The sequence below is a fragment of the Helianthus annuus genome, chromosome 2 (genome assembly GCF_002127325.2).
Source record: "Helianthus annuus cultivar XRQ/B chromosome 2, HanXRQr2.0-SUNRISE, whole genome shotgun sequence".
Classification (NCBI taxonomy): Eukaryota; Viridiplantae; Streptophyta; class Magnoliopsida; order Asterales; family Asteraceae; genus Helianthus; species Helianthus annuus.
Genome location: NC_035434.2, coordinates 53517094 through 53541137, shown reverse-complemented (window position 1 = coordinate 53541137; position 24044 = coordinate 53517094).

Sequence of the window (24044 nt, the reverse complement as noted above, 5' to 3'; positions counted from 1 at the left end):
CCTGTCAAAAATCTCCACAAAATCACCTTCGAACGTCTCCCAAAACCTTTTCAAGAACTTCATATTAAACCCATCCGGCCCCGGAGACTTCTTGCTACCACATTCGAAAACCGCCGTTTTGATTTCTTCTTTAGAAAATTTCTCAACGAGAGAGTCGGCCTCTACATCTAAAAGTTTTTTAATGAAAGAACAGTCCAGGTTGGGGCGATCCGACATCTCCTCTTTATACTTAGCCTTAAAAAAATCATGAACCGCTTTTTTCACTTTCGACGGTTTTGAAACCCATACACCGTTTAACATAAGCCCTGGAATATTATTAGACACTTTGCTTTTATTAACCAAACCGTGAAAGAAGGCGGTATTGTCATCCCCTTCCATAGCCCAACGAGTCCTAGCTCTTTGTTTAATGTCCTTAGATTTCACATCATCCAAAAACTGAATTTTCCTTTTACATTCCAGTCTAACCCATTCTTCTTCGACAGTTAAATCTCTGTCTTCCATTATTGAATCCAGTTCTTCGAGTTCCTCTTTAGCTCTAGCCTCTTCCTCACCTTTAAACCTGAGCTCTTCTATCCAAATCCTTATTTTATCTCTTAAAATTTTGAATTTATTGAGTAATTTCTAGTCAGGAGGTCCATAGAATCGAAAACCAACAAGAGCATCCTCCACCACCTTGCCAAACTCCGACCTATCCAACCATGAGCTAAAAAACCTGAATGGTTTCGGACCGAAATTTAAATTATTAACCGAAATCAATAAAGGGCTGTGATCCGAAAAACCTCGGGGAAGAACTCTAACACAGGCCTCAGTCCACCTGTTTTGGAAGTTTTTACAAACCAAGACCCGATCAATTTTGCTGAATTTCCTTCCATTCCTACCCTCAACCATAAACGTGAATCTGGACCCCTTCAACTCGTATTCACACAACTCTGCCTCGAAGATGAATTCGTTAAACTCTCTCACGCACAAAGGTTTGTATTTAGAATTTCTCCTCTCTTCTGTGCCTCTGACGACGTTAAAATCACCAGCGAAAAACCACAACCCAGTTCGAGAGCTCATAAGACTCAATAATCTGATCCAAAGATCTCTTTTACCCACCTGATTTTGAGGACCGTACACGTTCACAAAATTAAACATCTCATTGCTTCCTTTTATATGACCGATAGAAGAAGAAAATTCGGGTCTTTCACTGACGAACACAACGAAAACACCCCCTTCCCAAACACAGAGTAAACCCCCAGGTCTACCGATAGGATCCACCACCTCAATAAGTCAATAACTCAAAACATCTCTTTAAGTGATCATGAAAGTATCCCACATATTGTTTCATGATATCCCAACTAAGATAAAATTTGTTTCTTTAAAATATGGATTTGAAATTATTGAATATTTTCTACTTTCAGTGTGATTTGTGATGAATTTGTGTCCTTCAAATGTGTAATTTGGGATGAATTTGTGTCCTTCAAACGATTAAATGTCCATTTATCTTCATTTACTTACTTCTCCCTCTACCCGAAAAAACTGTAATTTTTCTTTTTGCGATTAGAACAATTACTATTTGCGGTTTTTAAGAGTAACAAGACTTGTTTATTGCGATAAACTTACAAGCAATTATTACATCAAAATACAAAACCGAATTTATATAACTTATTCATATATCATGTGATATGGGATTTTTTTTCAAATATAGTTTTAAAGAGATGTTTTCAGTTCATTGTTTTTATTGTAACAGATGCTTCTCTTTGTGTTGTAACTGTTTTTACTATGTTTAAGAAAATATATATGCTTTGAATACGTTATTTTTTCGATCAAGCTAGACTTTACTACACCATGATTCAGATCAGAAATCAACTAAAGGATTCTGCGAGGCAAATAGTCATAGGACCAAAAGAAATTCTTATCGCTATGTTTCGGGTTATATGTTTGGGTGGGCTATTGGATTCGGGTCGGGTCAAAAAATAATAACTCCAAATAGAACTAAATAATCTTCATTCAATCAACGGACCCGTTCTTACACATAAGAAAACTAAATATAGATATTGTTTAACAAACAAAAGATAAATTTTTATTATAGAAATTGGTAATCAGAGTTTTATTCATTTGGCATATGCATTTTTCTGATGATAAAATACAAAGAAGAAAGGGCCTTAAATAGGCAAAACAATAGACCAAATGAAGGAAACAAATAAAAGAGAATTAAAAATAATTGCTGGAGATATGCGTGGATCTTTGATTGGGAGTGAAAAAAGGAGAGATAATTATGCACAGAATAATGCATTTTCAATACTCCCCCTCAAACTCCCCCTCAAGTTGGAGCATGTAGATTTCGAATGCCCAACTTGCTCAGTAGAGAGTTGAGGTGCTGAGCTCCAAGGGCCTTGGTTAACAAATCTGCAACTTGATTTTTGGAGCTAATATAAACCGGTTCAACTTCTTTGCTTTCAACTCTTTCACGGACAAAGTTACAATCCATCTCTACATGTTTTGTTCTCTCATGGAAGACTGGATTGTTCGCTATATGCCTAGCCGCCTGGTTATCGCAAAACAAAACAGTTGGTTCTCCTTGTTTAGCATCTAATTCACTCAACATCCACCTTGACAAATCACCTCGCTGACAGTAGTAGCCATGGCTCTGTACTCTGCCTCTGCAGATGATCTTGAAACTACTGATTGCTTCTTTGACTTCCATGATATAGGTGCTCTTCCGAGAGACAACAAGTAACTAGTTCGAGACTTTCTTGACAAGGGCATCCTAACCAATCCGCATCACAATATGACAATAAGTTCATGCCACCTTCTTTTGGTAACAATATATCTTGTCCTGGAGTCGATTTCAAGTACCGCAGAACTCTAGTTGCTGCATCCATATGCTTCTGGTGAGGGTCTGTCATGAATTGGCTGAGGATATTCACTGCGTAGGTGTCACACCCCGATTTCCACGTGTCACCGGTGGGCCCGGTGGGGGAGTATCGTGACGTGGTTGGCAACGTAATAGTCAAACGACACAACATAATAATGCACAGCGGAAGCAAATTAAAATATGATACAACCGAATTTATTTATTGTAATCAAAGTCACAATATCCGGATGTTTATCCACAGTAGGATCGAAACAAAATTATATCTATGGTTCAACAGACTTCAGGCATCTTAAGTTTGCGAGACTTCTACTGATGCTTAGGAGAAATCCCAGCCCATTTCGCTTAGTACCTGCATTTAATCTTTTTGGGAAAATACGTCAGTTTACACTGGTAAATACAATCAACTGACTCATTTTGTAAAATGCTTGAAAATTGGTTTGGATGCACGTGGCATAAACATTTTTGTTTAACTTGGGAGAATTATTTAATATTATAATCTTGTGAACGAATTACATGTTACTTATGCGTTCAGTAGCCCGAATCTTGTCCGGGTTAAAGATCAATAGACACACCACATCATAGAGTTATACACGGACGGCGTACGCCTACACCCCGTGCTCAGGTCGTGGCCATCTCGTAAGATGATGCCAAGGATATCCGGGACATGGTTATTAACCCCCCAAAGGCTGTAAAGTAAACAAGACTGTTTAAACGAGCCGATCAAATTATTCAACTACCCACTTTAACGGTGGAGATTTGATGCCCGATCAAGCGGTATGCTATATACCGTAACCCAAGCCCGTATAGGGAAAATAAGTTAAAAGTATTTACCTGATGCAAGTATTAATCACAATAAGCAAAATGCACGTAGCTTTTACTGGTTCTCCTAATCTGGAACGAAGGTTTATAATAATCTATTAGAATTCTAACGTGTCTTTTATTAAGCTTAAGCCTAGACCGGCCAGTTTCAAGATACGGTTCGTACGCACGATTAAGCGAAAACCGGATAGAATGTGATTCAGACCCGACAAGTTTGAAGACTTGTTTAATATGGGTTTATGATTCACATTCTGGATTTTGAGATAAAACTGTTAAGGTTTGACCCGTTTCGGCCAATTTATGTAAACTTGTTACATAAACCGAACCGAACGCGAAATAAGCGTAACGGGTATCCGTAAGAGTCCTATACAGGTTTCCTAGGTTAATATGCTTCAAATATGTTGTAACATCAGCAGGATGTCTTTCATTATGCCCGACACGAATTTAAACACAAACTATGCCCCGTAGGGGTAGTTTGGTCATTTTAAAGGTTGTAAAAGAGTTTAGATGTTTAACTGAGTTACAGGTCTGATGTAAACAGTAAACATACTCAATTTAATATGTTACATCAGTAGACTAAAGCATGTATGTGAAACTTATCATTTTTAACCAAACTAGGCCCCGTAGGGGTATTTTGGTAATTTCACATAAGCCGAAAAGCTCAAAACTGAAGTCTGAGTTTATCTGTAACACCCCCAAAATTCCACCTGCGGAAACCCCGCGAGGCGTGTTACGCATCAGAGTTCGAGCCACCAATCACATTGAACCAATAATAGATATGACATTAACTACTAATATAAAACGTCAACATGTTAACAATTCCCAAAAGTTGTGTAGCGGAAGCATGTATTAATTCGCTTAGTAATAGTTTCATGTTAATACTCTAAACCAATGTATCGTTTATAAGTCGTCCAATAGTCTCGATCCATGACCACTCCAGCACCCCCAGATCGCAAGTCCATGTTCCAAACGTTAATGACCTACAAGCATGCAAACAAGTGTGTCAGACTACGCTGGTGAGTTCAAAGTGTTGCTTACGTGTTGTGTTACCAGATATATGTTAATGCGATTCAATGTTGTGTTACGATGTTGCTCAAGTTAGTTACCCTAGGGACTACGCCCTTACGTAACCGAGGAGTGTGCCTCTTAGCAACCCACTATGTTGTCCAGTTAGTTACCCTAGGGGAACCGCCCTTACGTAACCGAGGAGTGTGCCTCTAAACAACCATAGTGAAACCCAGATAATTAGTACCTATAGCGCTATCAACTAATCACCCCCATTGCCTTCCAGGCAATAACCAAAACCGATTAAGTTATTTACCCAATGTTTCCCTTCCAAATGTTTACCAGTTGTCCCAAACCACCAGGACGCATGCTTGAGAAAAGTACAGTGAACTCACCTTTGGTTTGCTCGGTTAGACTTAATTACTTAATTACCAGTTGATCAACCGCGTCCTATCATGGTTACTGGTAATGGTCAGTTTTATATGCACATATATTGCGTATCACATATACAATTAATTCACGTATTCATCGTCCACCTAAAACACATTCATTGTACATACAACGCATGCATGCAATTTAAGTCGTGATAGTTAAGCCTTTCACATAGTGCCGTCAAATACTCACTCAACACGTAGTAACTTAAACATATTTCATGCCCTATGTCCCGCATACTGTCCACACATAAGTCCACGACTCACCCCCATGTACTAGTTTAATTCTCATCACTTAACTCATTGTAGACATTTATACCACATAAACATCCGTAACATAAATCCATGGTTCGGGTATCAATTACACAGCCCATCATATTATTATATATAGTGTGCGGCCCAGTCAGTCTAATGCCCAAATCCACATAAGTTTAAAACAAAACAACTCAACATACCAGAATTCATAAATCATCCTCCTCATCGTCGCAACATATCTTAGCTAGTAATTCAAGATTACCATTTACGAGTCAGTTAACCATATGGCATGTTTTCATTAAAACTACTCATTAATCTTTACTATTATATATATCATCCAATTTCAACATTCCATTAGCACAAAGAAACTCTTGTTCGATGTCAGACGGTCACAACCACCAATCCAGATGCACCAACTAATATTATATAAATCTTCTATACTTTATCAATATTATCTTTTACCAAGTACACACACTTTGAACGGAAATTGTATTATGCACGTTTGTCCACGTCAGAAGTTTGTTTCTATCATGTTGTTCTATCTATCAAGTCTAATATTCAAACCCTATCCTTTAATATCAAGTCAATTAACATCGGTCCAATGATCCTTTAACACTATATGGTTTGGTCCAATTATCACACAACAAGATCACTTCATTAATGCTCCTAATTAACATGAACCCTCTGACAATTCACATGACCCTTAATTATAATATTGTAATGGCCGACCACTACTGTTAAAGCATTATATTCATATGCCAACTGAATTTTACATTAATGGGTGGCAGAGATCAATTTCTACATCAAGTTTTTAGTGGACCGATTTGTTTAATGGGTTTCATATTTGTTTAATGGGCTGACAACTTATTCGGCCAATATTTCTATATCACATGCAACCCCATTGAACTAATCATGCAAGCCTAAAACGACAACTTGATCGCTCACTACACAATCGCAACTGATCAACATCTTGTGCACATTAATGACCCCTTCCCATACGTATACCACCTTTATTAACAAAGAACACACATGAATAACATCACACAAGTAAGACTTAATGTAAATCCAAGAATACTAACCGAGGCTTTTGATTATCAGACTGATATCTTCACGAGAGAGGGGGGGTTTCTCTGCTGCCGAACGTAGATTAGAGAGAGAGAGAAGGGTAGAGTTTGTTATGGATTTAAACTAAACACAATTTGATTTAGAGTATGATTTGTATTCCTAACTATGTGGATTATAGGCCGGTTTCTACATAATGAGGAAGTTGGGCTGATTAACTTATTTAACTCAACCAAACAAAAAGGAGTGTTGGGCCGGCTAACTAATCGACAAGGAAATTGGGCTGGTTAAGCAATTAATCAACAAGTCTGTTGGGCTGGTTAAACAATTAATCAATATTAATGTTAATGGGTCGGATATACAATGCGGGTCAAGGGAAAGAGAGGCCCAAACGGCCAAGAAGTGCATAAACGGTTTCGCGAGCGATTTACGTAATACTAACCTGAATGTTCGGGTTGTCACATCATCCCCAACTTGAAAGAAATTTCGTCCCGAAATTGGCAAGTGTCAAGTGTGAAAGAAACGAGGTGAGAATTCAGAGTTGTTGCGGGTTTTGCTCAGTTGTGGCATCATCCCCTACTTGAAGAGGAATCTCGCCCCGAAATTTAGCAAACAGTCACTGAGGAAGCTGGTTTTGTTAAGCGTTTTCGCGGGGTGTCACATCATCCCCAACTTGAAAGAATTTTCGTCCCGAAAATTGATCTAAAACAATGGCTTGAAGTGAGTTCCGACGAACTCGATCTATAGATACCTTACAACGTCTGGGGGCTAATTTTGTGATCGGTGTAAATCGTGCACCGGGTACCGTACAGGTAGTGCCGCCATATCCTAAGCGCGAAAACTGCAGCTCCCAGCTCTAAATCGTGTGTCGTGTAGTTCCGTTCATGATTCTTAAGTTGGCGCGGAGCGTAAGCAATGACCTTGTCACACTGCATTAATACACACCCGAGACCTTGGATGGATGCGTCACGATATACTATGAAATCATCTGTGCCCTCTGGCAAAGGGAAAATAAGTGCGCTGCAAAGCCTATCCTTCAGGTGCTGAAAAGCAGTCTCCTGGGGCTCTCCCTAACGATAGGTGACACCCTTCTGTGCCAGTAGTGTAAGTGGCTGCGCAATCTTCGAGAAATCCTTGATATACCGTCCGTAGTCACCTGCCAAACCCAAGAATTGGCGTATCTCCGTTGGCGTACGTGGTGCAGGCCAGTTCCTGATCGAGTCTACCTTGGATGGATCGACATGAATCCCATCCTTGTTCGCTACGTGGCCTAAGAAGTGGACTTCACGAAGCCAGAAGTCACATTTCGAAAACTTGGCGTACGGCTGTTCCTTTCGAAGAAGCTCCAAAATAAGGCATAGATGCTGCTCATGCTCCTCCTGACTCCTGGAGTAGATCAGAATGTCGTCGATGAAGACAATGAAGAACTTGTCAAGATAGGGTTTGCACACCCTGTTCATAAGGTTCATAAATACGGTAGGTGCGTTCAATAATATCAAACCATCCATCATGTCAAACATAAAGTATAGTAGTTAAAATAATTCATAAAACCCAATACGATTGATGTTCAAACCAAACTTTGTCTGAGTAGCGAAAACATAATAATGAAAACCCAAAATAAGTTATAAGTTCAAATATCGTTCATCGCGTCCCCTTGTCCTAACACGAAAGCTCGACCTCTTGCCTCGTTGCCATTGCTGTTGTTTCCAGCATTGTCGTTATTCTGGCGGTTGTTGTTGTTGGCGTTCTGGTTTAACTGAGGGCAATCCCGTTTAAAGTGACCCTCATCACCACACTGATAGCACCCCTTCCTGAAGCCCTGGTTCTGCTGGGGTGGTTGCCCCTGTTGTCCTTGGTTTTGCTGGTTCTGTTGCTGCTGGTGTTTGGGTTGTGAGGCCCTACAATCCCTGGCCTCATGGCCTGACTTACCACATTTGTTACACGTCCGACCACACGGCCCCCAATGATGATAGCCACACCCGTTGCATCGTGGCTTTCTCCCTGCATACGAACCCTGGCTGTGGCCACTTCCCTGGCCTTGATTGACAGAAGACGACTGGCTGACGTTGCGGTTGCTGTTGTTTGGCCTTTTCTGAGTCTGACCAGCACTGGATGCTTTGTCGTAGTCGCTCCACTTTCGTTTGTTATCATTAGCAGATGCAGTATCAGTGGGTGTCGCAGCAGCAGTGGCTGAAATGCGCGGAGGTAACGATCCGCTCTCCACCTCTTGATCCACAATCTTGTGAGTCAGACGAACGATCTGTGTCAAATCATTGAGATGGGCTGCAGTGACCAAGCTCTTCACACGCGGAGGTAACCCTCTGATGAATAACTCAATTCTCCTAGGCATAGGCCGGGACAAGTTTGGGCACATGTCGGCCAGTTCGTATTGTCGCTTCACATACGCTTCAACTTCAGACCCAACCATCTTCAAGTTGTAATACTCGTTTTCCAGTTTCTCGATTTCATCCCGAGGACAGTACTCCTCCCTGATCAGTTCTTTAAAATCTTCCCAAGTTGTGGCATTCGCTTCCTCAATGCCCAACAACTGCACTTGAGCGTTCCACCATGTTAGGGCACCATCAGCTAAGGTACCCGCAGCATATTTCACCCTGTCCCCAGCGGGACAGTTACAGATAGCAAACACGGACTCTGCTTTTTCGAACCATCTTAGGAGTCCCACAGCCCCTTCAGTCCCGGTGAAGGTCTGTGGCTTGCAGTCCATAAACATCTTGAAGGTACACACAGGCTGGTTAGGTTGGGGTTGCGCTTGCTGACCTAAATAACGGGAGGAAACACATTATAGGAATGAAAAGACGTGTACGTGGTATAAGAATAAGGAGTACTTGGTACATTCCGTACCAGCTTGATAGGCTGCTAGAGCCTCAGCCACGCGGGTATTGATTAGGTCAGTCAACTCAGCCTGAGTCATGTTGATGTTGCCACGTCCGTGTCCTCGTCCACTCATGTTTCTATAGTTGGGAATAAACCGATTTAGAAATCGAAACGAGATGGAAGTCCGGTGTCATACAGATATCTATATACTACCATGTTTGCATATAGTAAGGCAGAACCCTTCTCACGCTCGATAAGCCTCACTGGGACTTGCATGCACCCCGCGTTATTATTAAGTGTGCACCCATAATAATAAGGCAATTTGCATGCTTATCTCAGTGCCTCTTAGCTTGCGCTCGAAGTTTCCCCCGTTCAAACAACACAACAGATGATATCACAGTTCTATGGTTTACATGAGTCAAAGAGTAGTGTCACACTATCGAGTCACTATGGTGTTAAATGTTTCAGTTCATGTACGCTGTGAGTGTGTGACTGCTAAGCAAGTAACGTATAAAGTGAGAGAGAGACGAACCTTGCAATCTGGAGCTGAGTGTCATGATCGATTTTCGAAGTTGTTCGGTTATAGTCTGGTTTTACAAATCGTTTTAAAACCTAGTTCACTATAACCAGTGGCTCTGATACCAACTGTAACACCCCCAAAATTCCACCTGCGGAAACCCCGCGAGGCGTGTTACGCATCAGAGTTCGAGCCACCAATCACATTGAACCAATAATAGATATGACATTAACTACTAATATAAAACGTCAACATGTTAACAATTCCCAAAAGTTGTGTAGCGGAAGCATGTATTAATTCGCTTAGTAATAGTTTCATGTTAATACTCTAAACCAATGTATCGTTTATAAGTCGTCCAATAGTCTCGATCCATGACCACTCCAGCACCCCCAGATCGCAAGTCCATGTTCCAAACGTTAATGACCTACAAGCATGCAAACAAGTGTGTCAGACTACGCTGGTGAGTTCAAAGTGTTGCTTACGTGTTGTGTTACCAGATATATGTTAATGCGATTCAATGTTGTGTTACGATGTTGCTCAAGTTAGTTACCCTAGGGACTACGCCCTTACGTAACCGAGGAGTGTGCCTCTTAGCAACCCACTATGTTGTCCAGTTAGTTACCCTAGGGGAACCGCCCTTACGTAACCGAGGAGTGTGCCTCTAAACAACCATAGTGAAACCCAGATAATTAGTACCTATAGCGCTATCAACTAATCACCCCCATTGCCTTCCAGGCAATAACCAAAACCGATTAAGTTATTTACCCAATGTTTCCCTTCCAAATGTTTACCAGTTGTCCCAAACCACCGGGACGCATGCTTGAGAAAAGTACAGTGAACTCACCTTTGGTTTGCTCGGTTAGACTTAATTACTTAATTACCAGTTGATCAACCGCGTCCTATCATGGTTACTGGTAATGGTCAGTTTTATATGCACATATATTGCGTATCACATATACAATTAATTCACGTATTCATCGTCCACCTAAAACACATTCATTGTACATACAACGCATGCATGCAATTTAAGTCGTGATAGTTAAGCCTTTCACATAGTGCCGTCAAATACTCACTCAACACGTAGTAACTTAAACATATTTCATGCCCTATGTCCCGCATACTGTCCACACATAAGTCCACGACTCACCCCCATGTACTAGTTTAATTCTCATCACTTAACTCATTGTAGACATTTATACCACATAAACATCCGTAACATAAATCCATGGTTCGGGTATCAATTACACAGCCCATCATATTATTATATATAGTGTGCGGCCCAGTCAGTCTAATGCCCAAATCCACATAAGTTTAAAACAAAACAACTCAACATACCAGAATTCATAAATCATCCTCCTCATCGTCGCAACATATCTTAGCTAGTAATTCAAGATTACCATTTACGAGTCAGTTAACCATATGGCATGTTTTCATTAAAACTACTCATTAATCTTTACTATTATATATATCATCCAATTTCAACATTCCATTAGCACAAAGAAACTCTTGTTCGATGTCAGACGGTCACAACCACCAATCCAGATGCACCAACTAATATTATATAAATCTTCTATACTTTATCAATATTATCTTTTACCAAGTACACACACTTTGAACGGAAATTGTATTATGCACGTTTGTCCACGTCAGAAGTTTGTTTCTATCATGTTGTTCTATCTATCAAGTCTAATATTCAAACCCTATCCTTTAATATCAAGTCAATTAACATCGGTCCAATGATCCTTTAACACTATATGGTTTGGTCCAATTATCACACAACAAGATCACTTCATTAATGCTCCTAATTAACATGAACCCTCTGACAATTCACATGACCCTTAATTATAATATTGTAATGGCCGACCACTACTGTTAAAGCATTATATTCATATGCCAACTGAATTTTACATTAATGGGTGGCAGAGATCAATTTCTACATCAAGTTTTTAGTGGACCGATTTGTTTAATGGGTTTCATATTTGTTTAATGGGCTGACAACTTATTCGGCCAATATTTCTATATCACATGCAACCCCATTGAACTAATCATGCAAGCCTAAAACGACAACTTGATCGCTCACTACACAATCGCAACTGATCAACATCTTGTGCACATTAATGACCCCTTCCCATACGTATACCACCTTTATTAACAAAGAACACACATGAATAACATCACACAAGTAAGACTTAATGTAAATCCAAGAATACTAACCGAGGCTTTTGATTATCAGACTGATATCTTCACGAGAGAGGGGGGGTTTCTCTGCTGCCGAACGTAGATTAGAGAGAGAGAGAAGGGTAGAGTTTGTTATGGATTTAAACTAAACACAATTTGATTTAGAGTATGATTTGTATTCCTAACTATGTGGATTATAGGCCGGTTTCTACATAATGAGGAAGTTGGGCTGATTAACTTATTTAACTCAACCAAACAAAAAGGAGTGTTGGGCCGGCTAACTAATCGACAAGGAAATTGGGCTGGTTAAGCAATTAATCAACAAGTCTGTTGGGCTGGTTAAACAATTAATCAATATTAATGTTAATGGGTCGGATATACAATGCGGGTCAAGGGAAAGAGAGGCCCAAACGGCCAAGAAGTGCATAAACGGTTTCGCGAGCGATTTACGTAATACTAACCTGAATGTTCGGGTTGTCACATTATCAACCTTTGCTTACTGTTAAAATATTATAATTTGCCTCTTATATTAGTAGGTATCAACCCGGGTATGTCCAATATGATTTTAAAACATACTATGCGTTAAAAACGCTAATTAAGGCGATTAAGGCCATTTCCGGGTTCGATACTTAAATCTGATATTTTTATTTTTTCAGAAGGCTTAAAATAATTTATTTATCATATGTGATTAGTAGCAAAAGGTTTGGAGTCGTTTAGATATGTAAAACTCATTTTATGGCCCGTAAGGGCAAAACCGACAATTACCGGATTAAGCCTGCGACTATGAGTTATGCTCAGCCTAAAATTGATTAAAAATCTTTAAAATTCCCAAAATAATATATTACATCAGTGGGTATTAAGTTTGATACCAAAAAGTAGGCTTAACTAGGCTATACGCTAATTACGCCGTTTTATTAACATAAAGCATTAGTTTTGCGATAATGAGCATAACTCTTAATCTACAAGTCAAACTGATGTCAAACTTTGCATACAAGTTTATGTATCAGTATTTAAGGTTTCTACACTTTTACATTTTCATAAATCACGTTTTAAGGTGATAAGGGCATAATGGTCAACATATGAGCGATTAACGGAAACATGCATATTAATTGGGTAATCAACGAAACAAGTACAGAGGCTTATACTATCATGTAACCCAACCCTAATGAAGCATTAAGGCATTTCTAATTCCATCTAACTCGGGTCAGAACTGAAGTCAACGTAAAAGTCATAGTTTCGTGACTTTCGGTTCCGAACCGGTTTAAAACTGCGAGTTGTCGAGTCTGACGAGTTTTTACATGTCCATACACTTATTACCAAGTTATATTAAGTTTAAAACAGGTTACACGCATCACGTATTGCTAATCGTGCATAAAATCGTAATTTACATAACTGTTGACTTTTTCGGTCAACGTTTGACTCGACAAACGACCTATTTAGGTCTGGAATCAGTACGTGCCCTTATAAGGGTTTAATACCCATATAATTACCTACTTAACTGTATTTTTAAATCGAGATACAACTGAGCTATCATTAATTAAACTTGAAGTCAAACCGTAGTTACGACGGTTTGACTTTTAGCTAAATATCTAAGCTATAATTAATTAGAGAAGGATTAGCAAGCTTACTAGTGTTTAATAGACGTTTAGGAAGGCTTGTGATCTGCTTGGAAGCTCCACAATTGATCAGAATTGAGTTGAGAATGGAATGATCAAAGAGTTGCAACTTATGAGGTTTATATAGTGTCCAAGGCACCATGATTCATTGACAACCAGGTCTACAACTCTCCACAACTGATATACACATGTTACTAGTGTTTAGGGGGTGCCTAGGGGTCGTCCACATGTGAGAAGAACCGGCCAAAGTGGTGAAAATCGCGCATAACAGGCTGCTGCCTGTTCCTGGTCGCTGGCAACCTCCATACGGACCGTAAGGTCCTACCCTTGCGGTCCGTAAGCTTGACATCAGGCTTGGCTTTGGTTGATTTTTGAAGTTTTGAAAGGGCAACCACTTGTGTCGACTTTGGGACTTTATTTTGACAGTTAGGGGCCTCCCAAAATGCCTTTTTACAGTCCCATACCCTACCATTTTCCCTTGTTTCCTTTGAATCATTTATAAAGTACCGAAATTTAAGGGTTATCATGCTTTATCTTCGTAGAATTCCATTCTTGTGCATGAATTCAATTATTGTGGGCATTTACCGGGCTATATCAATTGTTGATAATAAGTATTTGGGTCTTGGGATTTATATGAGGTCGTTCAGAGGTAAAATTAACATGACGCCATCTTTAAATCCTACCAAAACATTTTTATTAAATCCGGGTTTACAACGCATTCATGATACGTGTCGTTATTATATTGAACCCGAATTTTTTTGAGGTGTTACAGTAGGTGATGTCCGGTTTGGTGGCCTGCAGGTAAAGGAGACGACCAACTAACCTCATGTATTGACTGCTATCCACTATCCTTCACCCTTCCCAAGCTTAAGGTTTTGTTCCATGGGAAAGGAACTAGGTTTACACCCTTCGAGGCCGCTATCCCTCAGGATATCTAGCGTGTATTTTTTTTTTTTGACTCAAGACCAAACCTTCCTTAGTACGAGAGACTTTGATTCCAGGAAAATATTTTAACGGACCCATGTCTTTGATGCTGAACATCTCGTCGAGCTGATCTTTAGTGTGTTGTATTTTTACAGAGTCGTTTCCAACTATGACTACATCATCAACATATATAAGCACAACTACATTGGACCTTTCTGACTTATAAATGAACATAGAATAACCTGCCTTTGACTGTCTGAACCCGAGCTCAATGAGAGCTTTTGTGAACTTTTGATACCAATTACGTGACGCCTGTTTCAAACCATAGATCGATTTTCTTAATCTGCAAACACGAGCCTCCCCCTGTTTAGCAAAACCATCTCGAATCTTCATGTAGACTTCTTCCTCTAAATCCCCATGCAAGAAGGCGTTATTCACGTCAAGTTGGTGAATCATCCAATTTCTTTTCACAGCCATGGCCAACAAGGTAAGAATAGTAACCAACTTTGCAACCAGTGCAAATGTATCATGATAATCAACCCCTTCGAGTTGAGTGAAACCCTTTGCCACCAACCTCGCCTTATATCTATCCACCTCTCCGTTTGGTTTGTACTTGATTTTGTAAACCCACTTTGAGTCAATCGCCCTTTTGTTTTTGGGCAACGCCTCAAGAGTCCAAGTACTATTTTGTTCAAGGGCCTTAATTTCTTTCTTCATGGCTTCTCGCCATTCATGGTTCAGTGATGCTTGACGAAAAGTCTTAGGCTCATCGCACGAGTCGATAGCTGACAGAAAAGCTTTATGGGTGGGAGAAAAATTATCATAAGAGATGTAACAAGCTAGAAGATGTACCGTGGATGAACTTTGATTAGCTGTGAGTCGAGTATGGTCTATCGATGGGGGAAGCTTGACATTGTAATCATTGATGCATGCTGGTTGGGTTCGAACTCTGGATGGTCGAACTTGGGCATTTTCTTCCTCTCGAACCGAAGTGTTTTGTTTAGAAGGACCCGCAGTGTTTTGCATTTCATGTTCTGCAATTTGTGCATTGTTAAGATCTTGATCATTAATGTTTGAGGTGTTCAACGATGCCTCAACTAAAACTTCATGGCTGATGGTCTCGACATCATCCTCGTGACCGTGGGCATTCTCTCCATTCTGATTTTCTTCATTCCCATTAACATGAGGGTTGACTAAGGGTTCGCCTTCATTTGTCTCATTGTAATACCAGGGCGGAAAATCAAAAAGTTTCTCATTTTCGCTTTTGTCGATACAATCCATGCTCTTGAAAGGAAAAACATTTTCAAAAAATTTCACATCTCTTGACACCACCATTTTGCTATCGGTAATGTGATATATTTTGTACCCTTTGGTTCCTGGTGGATTACCTAAAAATACCCCGGGTTTCCCTTTCCATTCAAAATTATCTCCATCTGTGACAGTATTTCGAAAGTAAGCGACGCAACCAAAAATCTTCGTATGTTCATAATCAGGTTCTTCTTCATGTAAAATTTCAAATGGGGTTTTGTTGTTAATGGTGTTTGATGGGAGACGAATGATTATGTAGGCCGCTGTCATGACACACTCGGCCTAAAACTTCTTTGGTAAATTTGCATCAAAACTAAGTGCTCGTGTAGTCTCGAGCAAATGTCTGTGCATACATTCTACAACACCATTATGTTGTGGTGTGTGTGGGCAAGTGGTCTCAAGAATTATGCCCTCTTGAGCATAAAAGTTGTGCATTCGGTTTGAAATAAACTCCCCCCGTTATCACAACGAATCCTTTTAATTGATTTTCCAAATTGCATTTTGATCATTTTGTAGAAAAATATCAGATGGTCACCCGCATCAAATTTGTGTTTTAGAAGGAAAACCCAAACAGATCGACTGTAGTCATCCACAATCGTTAAAAAATAGTTTGCTCTTGAAAACGAAGGAGTTCTATACCTTCCCCAAAGATCACAATGCAACAATTCGAAACATTCTTTGGTTTTGATAGAACTGATTGGAAAAGGTAACCAGGTGTGCTTGGCTTTAGCACACGAATCACAATCAATAGTTTTAAAAGACACATTCTTGACAAAATAAAAATGAGAAAGTTTAGCGCTAGAAGCATGACCAAGTCTTTTATGCCATACCTCCACCGACGCCGACATAGCCTTCCTTTCTCGTTCGACCATCTTCATCCGGTATAAGCCATGTTAACATTTACCCGTTCCGATCAGTTTCTTCAAATTCAAGTCTTGCATTACGAAGAAGTTTGGAAAGAAAGTTACAGTCCAATGAAGGTCTCGAGTCAGCCGACTAACCGATAATAGGTTGCAAGTAAAATCTGGAACGTATAGGACATCTCGGGTTTCAGTCCCATTTGGTAAGGTGGATGACCCTTTCCCTTTAATAGGTATAGAGTCTCCATTGGGAATTCTTACCGGTAGTTCGTGTGTTGTTTTTAAGTTGCCATGAAACAAATAAGACGGTAGGTTATGTGTTCGGTACACCCTGAATCAACGATCCAGTTTCCATCATCGCCTAATCTAGCCCCCATGTTTGCCATCCACCGGATTATCTCTTCATTAGTGAACGAGATGATGAACTGTTCGTACTTCTCATGGTTTAACCCCGAGATTGGACTCAATTGATTTAGGTTGTCGGCAGCGGAATTGGATTTAGTTCGGTTCTGGTCATCACCGGCCATGGTGGTGAGCAGGAGTCGATTGAATGGGAGGCGAAGAAGAAGCCGAAGTTATATATTTTTTAGTGTTCAGGAACCCGCTCTGATACCATATAGAAATTGGTAATCAGAGTTTTATTCATTTGGCATATGCCTTTTTCTAATAATAAAATACAAAGAAGAAAGGGCCTTAAATAGGCAAAACAATAGACCAAACGAAGGAAACAAATAAATGGGAATTAAAAATAATTGCTGGAGATATGCGTGGATCTTTGATTGGGAGTGAAACAAGAAGAGATAATTATGCACAGAATAATGCATTTTCAATATTTATAATGATGCGAGATAAATGGTAAAGGCCCAGGGGGCGGTGCGTTAATATAACGCGTGATAGATATATAAAAAGTGATAAAAGAAAAACTCCCACCGCCACCAAAAGTTTATAACGCGTGGAAGATGCACGCGTGAGAAAATTAACGGCGTCATGGCCAGATTTTGTGAGAGGAATTGTTGGTTGGGGGAAATTGTTGGGTGTGGTGGTGAGTGATGACCAATGCCACTAAAAAAGGTTGTGAGTGATGGAAAAATGGTTGATTACATGGCGAAACACGATTGGATATTGTGAGTGATAGAATTCTATCACTAGTGACCACCCCCCTTCCCTAATTACTTGTAGGAAGAAAGAATGAATAGTTTTGACCTAGTTTATCATCCTTTCTTTTGAAAAAAAAAGAATGAATAGTTTTGACATTTTTAAAAGAAAACCATAATTTTTCTTTTCAAGATTAGAAAATTTATTTGGGGCTTTTAAAAGTAACAAGACTTCCTTGTTGCCATAAACTTGCAAGCAATTATATTATATATATATATTGTTTACGAGCTACCATGAATAGTAAATTTAAATTTAAATTTAAAATAATATGTAACTTTTTAATATTTTATTATATCAATATATTATTTTTAGTAATTACTTTTAACTTTTATTTACGAACTACTATGAATAGACAATTTAAATTTAAAATAATATGTAGTTTTTTAATATTTTATTATATCGATATATTATTTTTAGTAATTACTTTTAACTTTTAACATATGTTCAGTTTTTCCTTTTATTATTATATATTTACTTTTTAATGTATTTTTATTTTTTCCTTTTCTAAAACCATATTTCCTTTATTGTTTGTTTTTGTTTTAATAATTCTTTTTTCTAATTCATCTTTGCCTTCTCAATTAATTAATTTGATATTTCTTTAATAACTTATGTTCGTTATTTTTTTCAAGCTTAAGTACGTAGTTTTGTTTAATCTTTACCCTCGATCAGTATAAGTTTCATTAAAAACGAATTTATATTCCAAATAAAATATTTATTTGGTATCATAATATGGTACGATGATATCAGTTGAACCGATTCTAACGGTTTGGCTTTCTAAATAACATGCTACATTTTCAAATAACGTTTGTTTTACATTATTATTTGTTTCGTTTCGCAGTAACGCGTGACGTAAAAATAACCTAGTTATTACATCAAAATACAAAACGTAATTCATATAATTTATTCAATTATTCATATGACATGGGATTTTTTCATATATAGTCTTAACAAGATGTTTTCATTTCAGTTTTTTATATTGTATTAGATGCTTCTCTTTGTATTGCAGCTGTTTTTTACCATATTTAAGAAAATATATATAATTTGAATACATTATTTTTTTTCGATTTAGCTAGACTTTACCACACCAAGATTCAGATTGGAAATTCACTAAAGAATTATCAAGTTGACCAAAAGTTTCTAGGGGAAAGAGTCATGGGAACCAAAAAAATCATATCACTATGTTTTGGGATATATGTTCGGGTGGGCTATTCGATTCGAGTCGGATCAAATAATAATAACTTCAAATAAAACTAGATAATCTTTATTCATTTAAAGGACCTGGTTTTACACATAAAAAATATTGTTTAACAAACAAAAAACCAAAATATTGATGCGAGATAAATGGTAAGTATCTAGAGGAAAGAATGAATATTTATGACCATGTTCATCATTCTTTCTTTTGAAAAGGGAATGAATAATTTTGACATTTCCCATGATATATCTAACAAAAAAACAATCAATATGATTGGGTTAAACTACAATTTCATTGGACTTCTTCCTTAATTGATCATCTTCCCCAAATCCCCAACTCCACCATTATAAACCCTAATTTTGGAGTCATTGAACAATAATCAAAATAGATGCAATGTGTAGGTTAATCTCAAATTGAATGATAGAATTAAGGTCTAAAATATCACATCTCGACCCGCAACGGATTATTGGTCGAAGTGAGATTATTGTCCAAAGCAAGCTTATGGCACTATTCAATATTTCATAACTAAACATCTCATAAATTTAAATTGTCATACATTACAAATAGTTCAAATGAATCAACAATATCCAAAAGAAAATAACATAAACAAATCTCCTTATCAATCTTCTAAAGGCAAAACCCAATGTGATATTGATCCAAGCTTTCTTCAATTCTCATTTCCTGTATCACGTGTAAAAATGTTTTTGGGTGAGCTACAAAAAAGCTCATGAGCAAATCTAAGTTAAATAAAATTAATTTATTTTCATTTTTAAAAGTAGATATTGATTTATTTTAAAGGTAAACATTTATTTATATTTAATTTTAAAAGTAAACATCTATTTATTTTTAAAAGTACACATGCATTTCATGTGTTAATCAAATATACCAAATCATCATGAGCATCCAACAATAAATAAAATAAACAATACTTAAGTCTCGAACCCTAAAGGGCGTGACTAAATGATGACGGTGCCTACATCTCATATTGATGAGGAAAGGGTTTGTCTATAAATAAGTGAGGCGATACCCACATTCCATAGTTATATGGTAAGATCAACCTGGTGTAAGTGATCATATGAATATGTGAGGTACTTACGAATTGATCAACCATTGCATATAAATTAAACAAACAAATAAACTAAATAGCACATAACACATAACTACATAATGATTTGCATATGTTGATAATTGAGAAAAATGAACAAGCGATTTTACGTGACACATGATACATCCCAAAAAGTTTAATATAAAAAAAGAAACTGGGTTCTCCTACTTTGGAACTTTAAATATGTAAAATTTTTATTCAAAATAATAACTAAATCATTATTTGTAGAGTGAATTGCAAATTTTGTCCTTTATCTTTACACCCAATTGCAGACGGTATCCTTTATCTTTAAAATTGACGAGTTTTGTACTTAATGTTTTAAAATACTACAAGCTTTGTCCTTTAGCCCTAACCCAGTTGAAATTATCTGTAAAATTTGATCATGTGCAAGACACATGAGGGCATAATTGTCTTTTACCCTATATAAAAAATTAAATAAAATTAAATATTACATATCACTCATCTACTCTGAACAAACAACTCTCTCAGACTCTACTCCATCGATCTCTCTCTCTCTACAACCAGTCCACCACCACCAACTCCTTCCAACACAACCTCCTTCCGCCACCACTCTTCCTCTCTCTACTTTTCTCTCTCCACGCTACATGACCTCCACCACCACCACCCCACCATCACCACCAGATTGCACCACCCACCACCATTTTGCGGTGAAGGAACAACCATGGCAGCAATCTAGGGTGATCGAGCAGGTTAGTAACGGGTTAGGGTTCCAACTTCCAATGAAGAAGCAAAGGCCAAGGAGAAAAAAGTAGCGGCTAGGATTCCGACTGGGCTCCGGCAACCCTAATCAGACGAACTTGATGGTGGTTGTATCTGAAGTGATCGGGTTTGATGATATCGCCGTATCTGAAGTGACCGGTCAGAATCAAGCACTTTCATAAAACCCCCAAATTTTGAATCAAACATGGTACACTTTGAGTTCTCAAGCTCAATATTGAGTCTCACATCTCGAGCATTCAAGATATGCGAGTTTGTTTACAAATATGAAGAATATTATAAGAAAATTTATTAGATAAAATTTGTGGAATTGCAAGTTTTACTCAAGAGTATTCAATTTTTGAAAATGGTGAAACAATCTTGAGAATAATAAGGCTAGCTTCTTTGCAGAATTTGAGAATGGTGAGCCGCATTTGTACATTTAGTTTTTGTTTGCAAGTTAGAGCTTAAATCTTTGATTGTTAATTATTCAAGTTCTATGGTTTTCATGGTGAATTTGTATAATGGGTTGGTTGATTGAACCAAGATCTCAGGAGTTGAAATGTTGAAATGGTGGAGAATTTAAGTTAATTAGGCGGTTTGTTTATTGTATTTATTGTAATATTTAAAAAAAATATTTTTGGTGGAAAATAAAGAATACAAGGGAAATGACTAATTTACCCTGATGTGCCTTACACATGACCAGATTTAACCAAAAAATCTAACTATGTTAGGCCTAAAGGACATAACGTGTAACATTTTAAAACATTAAGCACAAAACTCGTCAATTTTAAAGATAAAGGACACCGTCTGCAATTGGGTATAAAGGTAAAGGACAAAATTTGCAATTCACTCTTATTTGTATTTCTCAAATAAATGATCGTGATTAAAATTAATAATAATAATAATTTACTATGTTATTATATTTTATAAATGCTAAAATTTACATATTTCATATAATATCAAATATCCAAATAAGGTTTGTCTTTATTAATTACTAAGGAAAAGGCTTTTATGTGATCTTGATCTAGTCCTGTCTTTAGTTCTCACTACATGTATCATGTGTAAAAAGGTTTTGGGATTAACTTTGTTTGCATTTTAATTTAATAAAATAAACATGCAAGTTCATGCGTACACATATATAATGAATAATAAGACAATGAATAATGGATACAATAAACCAAGACCAAATGCTTGTATCCCACACCCGCAAGGGCGTGACTAAACGAGGTGGCGATACCAACTTCCCATAGTAAAAAAAGGTCAGCCCACGAAATAAAGTGTGAGGCGATACCACATCCCATACTCATGAGGAAATGTCAGCCGTGAATCCACAATATGCTTGCTTGACTGAATTCAATAACCAAAACACAGTAATCGAATGAATACATAACCAAATAATACATGAACTACACCCTGATATTGCATGCTTGATAATGATTAAAAATAAATAAGAAAATTTGTGAAAGAATAATACACCCCAAAAAGTTAATACAATAAGGGGAATATAATTACTCACTGTTTGCGACGATTCGATCCACTAGATATACAACCACACAATTTGTGAAATTTGACAAGATATTTATCATAAAAATTAATATAACAAACCTTAAAGATTTATAAAATAAATAAAAACCAACAATCTACGAAATTGGGTTATCCTATTTGGGCACTTAAAATACTCAATTAAATATTCAGAAAAATAGCCAAAACCAATATTTTTATCTTCTAAATCAACTAAATGATAAATAATTATAAAAATAATAATTTAAAATGCTAATCATTCAATAAATACCAAAATTATTCCATATTATTAGAAACTAATTTAGTGAAATAATAAATCTGATTTTAGGTTTAATATGTATTTATATTTAAAATAATCAATTTTAAAAAAGAATATATTTATTACGTAATTTTATAAGATCAATTAACTATAAATAATTACCAACAATTAGAGCACATACTTCCTTTTAGCAATTCTCCCGAATAAAAAGGCAAACAATTGAATTTCTTAAAAAATTAAGAGTATTTATATATTTTGTAAAAAATAAATTAGTAACAATGTTCAAAATATTTATATTGATTAACTTTGTAATTTTAATTGATTTTCTACATGATAAAATTCATTAATTATGAATGTTTAAGATTATAATATTATTACATTCTTTAATTGTCTGATAAGGATTATATAGAAATTTATGACTTACTTTTTTATATATTCAACCCGTGTAATACACATGTTTATAACACTTACACGGGTTTATAATCTAGTGTCCTTCATATTTTAATTTACCTCTTGTATTAAACAAGATTTGACAAAAGTGCCCCTCATGTAAGGGACATGTGCCTGGATTTCAAGGAATAACATGGATGGAGTTAATTTTAGGGGTTAAAAAGGTTAGGAAAATGACATTGGTGGTTGAAGTGTCATAAAATTCATTTATGAGCTAATAGAGTTAAAGTAACTTAACAACATATGCCAAAAACATAATTTACTTTTTTCATTAAAAGGGTAAAAATAAATCCAGTTTGCCCTATTAATGTGCAAGACACGTGACCGAACTTTACATGCAAAATTAGATGTCGTTAAACAACAAGACATAAACTATCACAACATATGAACATAAAGAATCAAGTTTTGTTGATACACGATATATGTTGCCTACGTCAGCATATCGAGTCATGTTTATGTTTATATGAATAGGAATATGTGTTAGAAATTACGGATATGTAACGTAAAGACTCTTTCGTATGAAGGAACCCTTCGCACGAAGGGAGTCAGTCCAGTCGCATGAGGGACTAGGTCACTTCGCACGAGTAGCCCACTTGATCCTAGGCTCTTCGCACAAGTAGGATTCCCTATAAATAGGAAAGTGAGTGTTGACATTTGTAACTTTTTGCAACTTGTGACGAAGCTCTGCCAAATTGGTTTCTCGGCTTTGTAACTTCAATCTTTGAATGAAACCAGTGATTATGAGTGATATCTTGTGTGTATCATCTTTCCGATTGGATTCCGCACAATATGGAGAGCTAATTTGAATCGGCCGAAACATTTACGAGAGCAAAACGGTCTTCACAAGTGGTATCAGAGCTTGGAGGCCGATTTCAACGACTATTAACACAAGATTTCAGCAGATTTCATCAATTTGAAGACTTTCTACACATCTCACTTCTACTCATTCTTCTCTTTGATCATTTTCTAAAC